Raw genomic sequence first — 12544 nt, 5'->3', positions numbered from 1 at the left:
TGCTTAGGTAGCAAGTAAAATAAGTATTGTTTTATATGTATACACAAAAGTATATTGATGTGTTCAATTTTTTAAAAAAATTTATACCCTTTTTACTTAAATTTATAATAACTTTTGAATTAATTTTGAGTTCAAAGTTATTTAATGGAAAAAATTCTTGGTGCAGGTTTCCTGAAGAAAATAGAAAAAAAGACTGAATAAAAAAGAAGAAAAGAGAAAAGATGTAGTTCTGAAGAGCAAAAAGAAAGCAACTCCGAAGAGGAAAAAGGAAGCAATTCTGAACCGGAAGAATGAACTAGCTCTGAAGAGGGAAAAGGAAGCATCTCTGAAGAAGAAAAATGAGCAGTTTTAACAAGGAAAAAAGGAGGCAGCTGAAAGTGAAAAAGGGAGGCATGCAAAATCCTATCTCCTCTTTTTCTACTGCCCACAAAAGGAACTAGATCTATAATGTTAAAAGGGGAGCATAGATGAACCCATATCTGGTTGGGAGCCGACGTGAACCAAAATCTGGTGAGAAAAAAGAAGTGGCCTTGGAGCTGAGCAGCAGATTGAGGAAAATTAAGCAAGTAATTTATTTTTTATTTTTATTTTTATGTTTTTGCTTTCAAATTGTAGATTTGTGGGATGAAAATTTTCGTGATTTTTTAACAAAGTCATGTTAAAATTAATAATTGTTATAAAAAGTTATTAGTTTTTAATTGATAAACCTAGTGAATACTGGGAGGAAAACCAAAAGTACATTAGGTTTGTTCAATCATTGCAAACTAGATTAAATTGATTGTGAAATTAAAACTTGGATATACCTAAGAGTCAGGTGAAATCAATTACTCTGATGGGTTTACACCGATAGTTTTCATTAATTTAATTATTTTGCTTTGATTAAATTATTATTAAATTTTGATTTCTAGACAATAATAGAATTTCTACAATTTTTGTACTTGGTACACAATCCTTGCAGGACGATACTTTATTTATCACTTTATTATTTTAACGACTTTGTGCACTTGCGAATTCGCCCGTCGTATATATAATCTTTAACTGGTTTTAGTTATTTATATGTATACCAGTATGCAATCTGTAGAATATCATAATTATGTTAAAGGTTGGAATCAGTAATGCATAATGAATTGTTTCCTTCTAATTGTTTTTTGGACATGGTTGCGCCTTTTTCTTTTTCTTCTCAATCTACATTGTGGTAATCGGATATATTGTTTAATGGTACTTTTATTTTGTTTAAAATGGTTAATTACTATTGTTAAATTATATTTCATTTTGAAAAAAAAAATTATCTAAAAGACTAATATAGAGTGTCAAGGAGAAGGCATATATATTAGTACCAGGCTAGTATCATTCTTTTATTGAAAGAGAGATAACACTTTTATATTTTTACTGCATTAAATTGGTAAGAAATATATGTTTGATTTCTTTAAGAATTTTGCAGCTATTACAAAAATCAATACAAAAGTTTTCATATATATTACTTTTATTATACCATTTTAAAATTTGATCAAACTAAACTTTCCTTAATAATATGATTGGTATTTCTTCTATTCATGAGAGATTTTAGATTCAAATTGTGCTTTTTTGTAAATTATCTTTAAGAGGTTGTGTCATCTAATTAATAAAATGTATGAATTGTGACTAAAAAATCTAAATCTTAACTTTCAATTCTATATTTTAGAAGTAATATTTTTCTGAAAAATAATATACCGTTTATCCATAAAAAGTATATTTATAAAAAGAACCATAACGAATGCTTATATAGCAAAATCAACCACTAGCATCATCTAAAATACATGAGATCTTGGAGCATAAAATAATCACAAAAAAAGGCATAAATAAAGACAACATAGTCTAAACACTACATTACACATCTAAAATAAATTCCTATATGTGTATGTGTGATGATGTTAACAACAATATGAAAGGGTTTTTCGAGAGACCTACCTGTCTAAACTAGTAGAAATAGAATTCATTAACTTTGGTCATGCGTGAATTTCATATTGTATGTATAGAAGCTCCAAGGATCATGCCTATATGAGTTAATGAATACCTAATAGATTCTGAGAATTGGAACAAGCGTTCCTCTGGCTATATGTGCACTAAAAAGAAAAAAGAAACAACAAAAAGAACACATATCACCCACACCAACCAAAGATCTCCAAGCTTTTACAAATATCCTCTTAAACCCATTCGTTCCTCTCTTCCACCCAGCTTTGTTACTCCCTCTCACTCATTCACAGACGCTTGAAGATAGTGCATATATGCTAGACCTTTACAACTTTGTAAATTCCTATTCACTTTTCCAATTAACACCTCACCCCACACCACAATGAATAGTCAGCTTGTTTTCCTGCTATCGCCAACATCACCATAATATACTATTTCCAACAATATAAATTCATATCTCATGTATTATTCAAAAATTTTTAGTGCATTTACGGTGTAAATGTGTATTTAATTTTTATTTAATCTTTTCTCTGTAAAACTATATACATAATATGCCTATAAATAGTGGTATCTCAATAATAAAACAAAATTTTCAATTCTCACAAGATAACATGGTATTAGAGCTGTTAATATATCTAGAAGAATTTAGATAGCTAATATATGAATAAATTGTGTTTTGCATACCAAAATAATGAATAGGGGTGAGTTTGATAGAAATAAATAATGATAGATGGTTACGAAGAACATTAGGGAGCAAGAGGAAATGGGAAACATGGTTGGATTGATTTGTGAAAAGGATGAGGGAGAAGTTGTATCAAAATATGGCTCTGATAGCTATAACTATATTAAAAATATAAATTACACAATAAAGTTCTCCTTTTATCCTCTTTTTTGAAAAAAAAATATTTGTTTTTCTTGCACGAGATTGTTATTTTTTAATCAATAAATTTAATACAAATGTACTTTATTTAGGGCAAAAAAAATTTGTTAGATACACAAGAAAATGAAAAAGGTGATATCAGAAGTCCTACGGGCATACTTTTAAATGTTGGATTGCTTATAGGGTTACTTTACATGTAAAGCTCCCTCATGCATACATATCGATCATTAATCTTTATTCATCTTATTATGTTACTCTATTAGTTTATTTTATACAGGATGCTGTTAATTAATTCCAAATAATTAGCTCTTTGTTGGCAAAGTGACTGATAATTTTCTTTGGGGATAAATCCTTTTAAGCGTTTGGCTATAGGTTAAGTATGGCATATTTTTCCTTAATTAAAAGATAATTTTATTAACGAAATGGAACTCACATGTCCTTTTTCTCTTTGAATAATAAAATATAATTTTGTCAATAAGGATAGTTCCATCTTTTTTAAATAGAGAATTACAAGAAAACACAAAATCGCCACCCTTTGAAAAATGAAAAGCACAATTTAAGAATAAAATTATACGATAATATAGGTGATTTGAAATAGAAGCTAAGCGTGAAAAGAGCATATTCTTAAAACATCTGTTATATGATCCCCCTTCATAGCCTCATACAGATACATCAAAAGGTAAGTTACATTTCAACAAAGAATTCTTTCATGAGTTAGATATAGTTGTTTATGTTTTTGCTATATATATATGCATATACGTACTTATACTAAAATTTTTATGTTTTTTACTTTCTTATTTTTAAAACAATTTATTTTTATTTATCTTGTAACCATTAACTATTTCGACATTTTAGAAATTGTAAGAGAAAGTGAATGGTAGAATATTGGAGCTTATATACGTTTGAGATAGTTAATTGATGAAGATTGCAAAAGCTTAAAACACTACCCAATCTTCTAAATATCTAATAAAGCACGCAGTCACTTGTCGAAACTGAACTAATCATCCTCCCTATTTCATCATCAACTTGAGTAAAGAGATCTATTCGCTATATGAACAAATACCAACTCCTATTTCTCATATTTGTTCGATGACATCCTAAAAAGTTAAAATTTTCACGTAATACTATAAAATAAAAAACAAAGTTAGAAGAAAAAAACATGCCTCCTTACACAACTTTCTCTTCAGCGTGGTGAATTGATAAGCTAAGTAAGAAACAAATTTAAAAAATATCAACAGTCTTGACATTAAAACTACTGAAGATGATTTCCCTTATATTTAAACTCAACTTCAAGTTTAAAGACTTCAATAACTTGGTGAATTAATAAGCCTAAGTAGGCAAAGAATCTCGAAAGCATTTACACTTAATTTGATCCGGACCTTTAGAAGACAAGTATTGGTGATTTTAATGAGTAATATAGCTTTTATGATAGCTTTACCTAAGATTTTGGACTAGTGGTGAATCAGGAGATGATAGCTGCTAAGGAGTGATTTAAGATGAATTGTATTGATCTTGGAGTATCAAATTGAATAGGAGGATTTTTGATTAATTTTGACTATTTCTTTAGCCCTCTGGATGGGTTTACGATGCTGTAACATTGGTTCTAACTGGTCAATGAAAGAAGCTATTTAGTGGGCATGTATAGGTACCATTAGAACTCGTACAATGCTGGTTTACACTGATTCTTCTATTTTTTTGTTTAGCTATTGATTCACTGTTAAAAGTTACAAATGCATTTCTTACTTTTCTACTTATGTTATTGTATGATGCTCAATTTGACACTTTTCAAGTTTTTACTTTTTCTTATAGGAGATAATTGAAGCTAATAGAGGGTAAATTAATGAGAATGTTGAATATGGTCATTTTCTTTGATTTCTAACTTATACCAAAGAGAATGAGTAGATATTTAGAGTTGTCTATGGTTAGAATAGGTTCACTGAGTTGGTGAATTAACGTGGCATCAAGCTTGCTTCAGGGATCTAATACATGGAGTTTTTTCTTTGAAGAAAAGAAAATGAAGGGGATTGGTGGTAGTTAAGTTTATATGAGGATTATGAAAATTATCAGTGTATATATTTAACTTTTCTTGTCTACTTGTACAAGGTTTTAATATAGTGATTAATTACAAATTATATATATGATTTTAGTTGGCAATCGAAAAAATATATAAATTAAATATATAGATATAGAGAATGAAATGTAATATGTTCTTGCATGTATATATGTGTATTGCTAATTTTAATTTGCGGGCCTTGTGAAGATCGAAGAAGATATTAGGCAGTTCTTTTGTTACTTTAAAACTTTGTTGTGACTTGGGAACTAATTATTAGTGTGTCCATATTAGAAGAGTATAAAAACAAATACAAGATTACGTATGAAATGTTTGCAAATCATTGTAATTAGCTAGAGAGCAAATCTTATATATATATATATATATGCATAAAGTGAGTCAAAAGAAAAGGTGCGCATATATATGTTTTACATGTTCACTCACTTTCTTCATCAACCCCTTCTTCCTTTTCTTTTTATTTATACACAATGAAGCAAGGATAGAAGCATTATTGATGTAGTATACGTAAAAATTCAATCTAGTTAGGATGAAGATGAAGCTAGCTAGGTCCTTAAATTTGTTTAGATTTAAAATGAGATTTTTGTATAAAATTTAATATATATGGATACGATCTTCAAATCTTTGAATTAAAATTTGGATAGTGGCATTAACAGGTAATGTTCTCCTCAAAGAAAGTCCTGGTATAATCATAACATCTAAAACAATTAATATTCTCGTTAATATTAATATTGTACATGTATATGGGAAAATACGTTAAATTAAGTTATAAGTTTGCTTTTAACTAATTAATATATACGTAGAATAATCTATCTTTGTTCTCTATATTTTGGAAAATAAAAAACTACACTCACACTTTGCTACTAATTTAGAGTGTTGATGAGAAGTACATGTGTACACTCGCTACTAGCTCGTTCAAGTAGTTTAGACAGTATCTTGTATAATTTATAAAATATGTGATATTATTGCAATTGCTTAGGTAGTAAGTAAAATAAGTAGTTTTATATGTATACACAAAAGTATATTGATCTGTTTGATTTTGAATATATTTTTATACCCTTTTCACTTAAATTTAGAATAACTTTCGAATTAAGTTTGAGTTAAAAGTCATTTAATAAAAAAAATTCTTGATGTAGGTTTCATGAAGAAAATAGAAAAAAAGATTGAAAAAAGATGAAGAAAAGGTAAAAAATGAAGTAGTTTCGAAGAGCAAAAAGGAAGCAATCCTGAACTGAAAAAAGGAAGCAACTCTGAAGAGGAAAAAGGAGGCAACTCTGAAGAGGAAAAAGGAAGCAACTTTGAAGAAATCCAAAACAGGACATAAACACTTATCAAGTCACTTCGACCTCAGGGGACCACCGGACAGAGGAGTCAGGAAGGGTCCTCAAGAGACGTCTGCTCCAATCAAGGAGGATTCTCTAGCGCAGGAGCTACAGCAGTCGCAAGCAAGGTTTGTTGACAGGATGAACTTATAAGTACAATAACAGTTTCATGTAGGGTTTACTAACAGGGAACAGGTAAAGATGATGGTGCCATTCATAAATAAAAACTACCAAAATAATGGACTGATATGGTCAAGCAGGTTTAATTACCCTTAGAAATCGAGTATTAAAATGTTTAGTTTTTAATTTTTTTGATGTTGTCAGAGATGTACGTTAAATAACCGATTCCAATCCACCATATAGATAGGTTGTCAGACTCATAGTCGTTGTCTTGATAGTTTTAATCATAATAATAGTTGTAGTTATGTCATCACAGTTGTTCGGTCATGTTCATGGCACTCTGACGCGTGCTGGTGCACTTTTACGCATAGGGTCTGTGTGTGGAGTGCCACTACACTTCAAGCAGCTGCGCATTGTAGCAAGCCTTGCGCATCGTGTTGACCTATCAAGCTTCTACGGATGTTGAGGGGTATAATTCAAAAGAATAAATCTAATAAAATTAAGAAAATCTTAAAATTCTAAGAATAATTTTATAAATTAAAAACTCATAAGAAATAAATTTAGAATCTATAAATAATTATAAAAGAAGTAGAATTAATATTTAAAAAACTTGAAATTAAAAGAGTAAAGGTAAAATAAAAACAAGAATAAAAGAATATAAAAAGTTAACTAATTAAATAAAGAGTCAAAATTTAACAAACACAGAGTCTTGTTAAATCCACTTCATCATATTTCCTTTGAGGGGTATTTGGTTTTGATTATTTGTTCCAGAACCACTAGAATATGGGTGCTAGTTTTGGTCCCTTAATGAAATTGTAGTTCAGTTGTCCTTGGTCTGAATGATTTTATATTCATGCTCTACGGCTCAAGGGCATGAATGATGGCAACCTGAGAGACATCAGAGATTTATATGTGTACTTAATATTTGTGATTATATGTTTGTATCTATCTACGTACCAAGACATAACTAATCGATATCCCATTTGCCCTTTCTAGAAATAGGTGTAAGTGGTTGCGCATGTTGGTTTATAATAAGTGAAATATAAATTAAGATAATAAATTAGGATAAAAAAACTATGTCAAAAGATGAGTTTTGTCCTACGTGCGAGTTGTATAAACCCATTGAATACAGTACTAAGCATCTTCATGACAATTTGTATGAATTCGACATTATTTGGATATGAGTATTTGGTGATAACTTTTCATTTGAATTTGTTAATTAAACTTAAAATTATTTTTTTATTAAACGTGCATTAATGAATATTTTAAAACGTATATGTGTATCATTATTTCTATTTATCTTACTGAGTATTGGAACTCACCCATATCCCACCCACCCTTAGATGTAGATTTTGAAGAAAATTCTGGAGAACTCTTTTTAGTTTCTTTTCAGGAGGAATAGTTTCGAGCAGACTTTGTATTTTGTTTTAAACTTTGAGGCTAGTTTTTATAATTATGCTATCTAATATTTTGTATTCTAAAAGGTAGATGGCCTAATTGCCTTAGGATACAGTCTTTTATAAATTTTGTATTAGATGTATAGTTCTACTGTAATGTAAATATCTATTTTATGTCAATTCATTTTGACGTTGGTGCCCTGTTTGGCATCAGGATGTCACATTTCTTTTTTTTTCTTTTTATTTATACATAATGGAGCAAGGATCGAAGCATTATTGATGTAGTATATGTAAAATTTCAATCTACTTAGGATGAAGATGAAGCTAGCTAGCTCCTTAAATTTTTTTAGATTTAAAATGAGATTTTTGTATAAACTTTAATAGATATGGATACGATCTTCAAATCTTGGAATTAAAACTTGGGATAGCGCCATTAACAGGTAATGTTTTGCCCCGGTATAATCATAAGAGTTATTAAAATTTATTTTTATTAATGTTTACGTACAATAAATTATATATATATTTTTGTATTACATAAGAGTCGAATCTTCAATTCTTATTTTCGTAGAGGTAGAGAAGTACCACTTGATTTAAAATTCAAGTATTATCATGCCTTAATTATATTTAACTTTTAGGAGGATTGATTTCAATTAAGGTGGTTGGTCATGAAGTAAAGATCCTAGAATTAAAACTATTGGGCCTTTGGCCCGATCATTAAGGGATGGAATCAGTTCCCATTAATGAAGAACATGTGAACTCGCAATGTTATATAAAAAAAGTTAACAGATCAGCCAAATTATCACCTACATACCATTTTATATAATCTATTAACTTCTAATATCAATCATTTTCTATTAAAAATGTATAACGTATTTTTTGTGTGTGAATACATCAATTTAGTGATATATAATAATACTTAAGTTCAGTTACTTTATTTAAAATTAAATCTGCAGCTCGTTTTATGTATGGATTATAGAATTAATTATATTGATATTTAATTATAACATTTCATTTTCTCACATAATTGTTTACATTAATATTTAATTTTAATCGTAGTTAATTAAATAACTAGAATAATATTTAATTTAAAAAAATTCAATTACACAATTAACACAAGTACAATATATTAATAAAGTGCCATTGTTATTAAATAAAGGGAAGTAAACATGATTAGTGTTATTCGATGAATCACTCTTTTATCATTGTAAGTATATATATAATCTCTCTAAATAAGACACACACAACGAAGTTCTAATATTTAAGAATACAAAAAGAAATTAAAAGATAAAAGAATCATAATACATTACATCAAAAAATCGTAACACAATACATCCTTTATAGATAAGCCAAATTCAAAGTTAATAAGTGAAGTATGAAGTAAACCTTTATAAATCATATAGAAATTCCCTTGTTTTAATGTGTTAAAAACTCATGCCTAAGGCCACCTATATACCATTTTATATGAATGCTTGAACTTTTGAAAATTTAATAGAAGATTTAAAATGTATGAGTTTTTATATGATTTGTTAACTCTTTATATAAAAGCTAACATTAATGAGGAACATGTATATCTAACAAATCATTAAGTAATATTTTGGCATTCCACTTGTTGTGGAATGCACCATATCTTACCTTAGATGGTATATTCTACTATATTATAATGCTCCATTCCCCATTCCTTACTAATAACTCTCCAACCCTTGTCTCATTCTATATATAGCCCCTCTCGCTCCTTGGCCAAACACGACAAAACATCATGACTAGAAACAAAGTTAGGCTTACCTATATCACTAATGACTTTGCAAGAAAAACCACGTTTAAGAAAAGGAAGAAGGGGCTGATGAAGAAAGTGAGTACTTAGGACTCTGCAATGTCAAAACATGTGCAATCATTTACAACCCATATGACTCGTAACCAGAGGTTTGGCATTCCCCTCTCGGAGCCCAATAACTGTTGGCCGACTTCAAGAGGATCTCTGATATGGAGCAGAATAAGACGATGATGAATTAAAAGAGCTTCCTATGATAGATGATCATGAAGGCAACCGACCAACTGAAGAAGAAACATAAAGACAATCAGGAGAAGTAAATAATGCATATCATGTTTAAAAGCCTTGTTGGGAAGCCCCTCCACTAACTCAACCTCATTGATCTCAACGATCTAGGTTGGCTAATTAAATAAAACCTCAAAGAAATCCAAAAAAATGATAGAAACATTCTATAAATCACCTAAGCCTCATGGGGCCACAAATGGAGGAGTGATGAAGGGTCCGGGGGCGACATCCTCTTAAATCAACAAGGATATGTTACATAATTCATTATAATTGCAATATATTTGATTATATAATTCATAAAGAAAAAAATTAATTATATGATATGATACAACAAGACCATCAAAAGTTGTGTTTTTCTGGTTGATATTTTTCTTTCTATTGATATTTACCTATACATCATAAAAATTTAGATGCTCACCCTTCCATACACATATACAAACATCTCAATATATATTTACCTACCTCAACATGTATTCCTTCCATCACTACCTTATATATTACATGTATATATATATATGTATATATCAACTGGATCAGACAACAAGCATCTGGCCCGTACTTGGTTTATAGTTAATTTGCTCGACATGCAAACTTTAATTTGTAAGATTTCAAAATTTTCCATGCAAAGCATAATTACTAATTACACTCCAACAGTATTCTAATACCATAAAAACTTAGTTATGATATATATACATAGATATATATTGTGATTAATATTTGTTCTCGTGTTGTGAAATATATAAGCCAATTTAGTTAAATAAAAATCATATAAACAGTATAATGATCAAACCAGTAAAAGTAGAGAAAAGACATGAGAGGGTAAAAACCAATATATTTTAGAAATTTAGCATTAAAACAAACTATTATTTTTATTTAGATTTGATAGAGTAATAACAAGGAGTCAAAGTAAAAAAAAAAAAGATAATTCATTTAATCAAATACATTTCTCACATTTATCATAAATACAAACATTAACAAATTCAAAAAAACCATTTTAATGTCACAAAATCCCCTATTAATTTACAAGGTAATGGTATATTAATCTGTTGTATTTTTTTGAGTTCAACTATTAGTTCAACAACTTTCTAACTAATACCATTGACTTTTAAAAGTATAAATTTAAATTATTGTTAGTATGTAACGTGAACTCTGATATAGAAAAAAATGATATCTTCGGTTTTTGTATTTTTTTAAAAAAATAATTAAAAAATAAAATGGCAGTAACTGTAAGACATCAAGACATACAATTAAGTTGGATTAGAAGGTGATGGCCATATTAGTTGACGGTTAAGAGATAATATTTGTGTGTGTGGTTGCCATGTATAATTGACTTCAGGTGTGAATGCATGTTGAGGATAATGCAGGAGAGAGTAGGTAGATACATGAATTACAGTGAAGCAATAGTTTTTAATTAAAAGGGATGGCCACAATTGAATAATTTTATATAAATACAGCCTTACAACAACTTACTAATTAAATTTTTTTTAATTACATTTCCCTAAATCAAAAGATTTTTCCATATCCCCTATTAAAGACATAACATTTTTGGAGATAATTTGGGCATTCCACTTGCAGTTTTAGAATGCACCACATCTTACCTTACATGGTATATTCTTCCATATTAAAACACTCCGCCCCATTCCTTACTAATGGCTACTCAACCGTTGTGTCGTTTTATATATACCCCCTCCAGCCCCTTGGGCACACATGACAAAATACCATGACTAGAAAAAAGATTAAGCTCTCTTATATCACTAACAACTCTGTAAGAAAAGCCACATTCAAGAAAAGGAAGAAGGGGCTGATGAAGAAAGTGAGTGAACTTAGCACTCTTTGCGATGTCAAAGCCTGTACAATCATTTACAGCCCTTATGACTCGCAACCAGATGTTTGGCCTTCCCCTCTCGGAGCCCAACATGTGCTTGCTGACTTTAAGAGGATGCCCGAGATGGAGTAGAACAAGAAGATGGTGAATCAGGAAAGCTTCCTACGCCAGAGGATCACTAAAGCAATTGACCAACTGAAGAAGCAGCGCAACGATAATCACGAAAAGGAGATAACGGATATCATGTTCCAAAGTCTTACTGGGAAGTCCCTCCACTAACTCAACCTTATTGATCTCAATGATTTGGGTTGGCTCATCGAACAACACCTCAAAGAAATCCAAAAGAGCATGGAAACACTCAGCAAGTCACCTCAGCCTCAGGAGGCGACAGACAAAGGAGTGATGAAGGGTCCTGGTGAGACTTTCACTCAAATCAAGGAGGATTCTACGGTGCAGAAGCTGCAGCAGTCACAAATACAGTTTGTTGATGGGATGAATCCTCAAGCACAGCAACAGCGTTATGTCGGGTTGAATGAGGAACAGACAGAGATGATGGTGCCATTCACAGGTAAGAACTACTGGATTGGTATGGTCCAGTGTGTTTAATTACCCTTAGAAAATGAGAATTATGATATTTGATTTTGAATTTTTTGGGTGTTATTGGGGATGTACTTTAAATAACGAATTAAATTCCACCATAGAGATATGTTGTTAGTTTCTTAGTCATCATAGTCATCGTCTAAATAGTTGTAGTCATCATAATAGTTGTAGCTGTCATCTTCACGGACATAGTCGTCAGGTCACATACATTCATGTACTTAGATTACTTTATGTTATGATTTTCTTTAAATTAATCTGCACCTCAATATTTTAAATTTTCTGTGCTAGTGCTACTCTTCATTCTTTAATTTCTCCCTTTTCCCGGCTTG

The 12544-nt window shown here is 30.0% G+C and overlaps 1 pseudogene; it reads left to right on the top strand.

Annotated features, from left to right (window-relative positions):
- Positions 1 to 11481: 11481 nt before the first annotated feature.
- LOC148268915 (agamous-like MADS-box protein AGL80 pseudogene) lies at positions 11482 to 12221 on the top strand (annotated as a pseudogene).
- The last annotated feature ends 323 nt before the right edge of the window (positions 12222 to 12544 follow it).

The sequence above is a fragment of the Carica papaya genome, chromosome 2 (assembly GCF_054855325.1).
Source record: "Carica papaya isolate Zhongbai chromosome 2, ASM5485532v1, whole genome shotgun sequence".
NCBI lineage: Eukaryota > Viridiplantae > Streptophyta > Magnoliopsida > Brassicales > Caricaceae > Carica > Carica papaya.
This window is presented reverse-complemented; position numbering and strand designations above follow the sequence as displayed.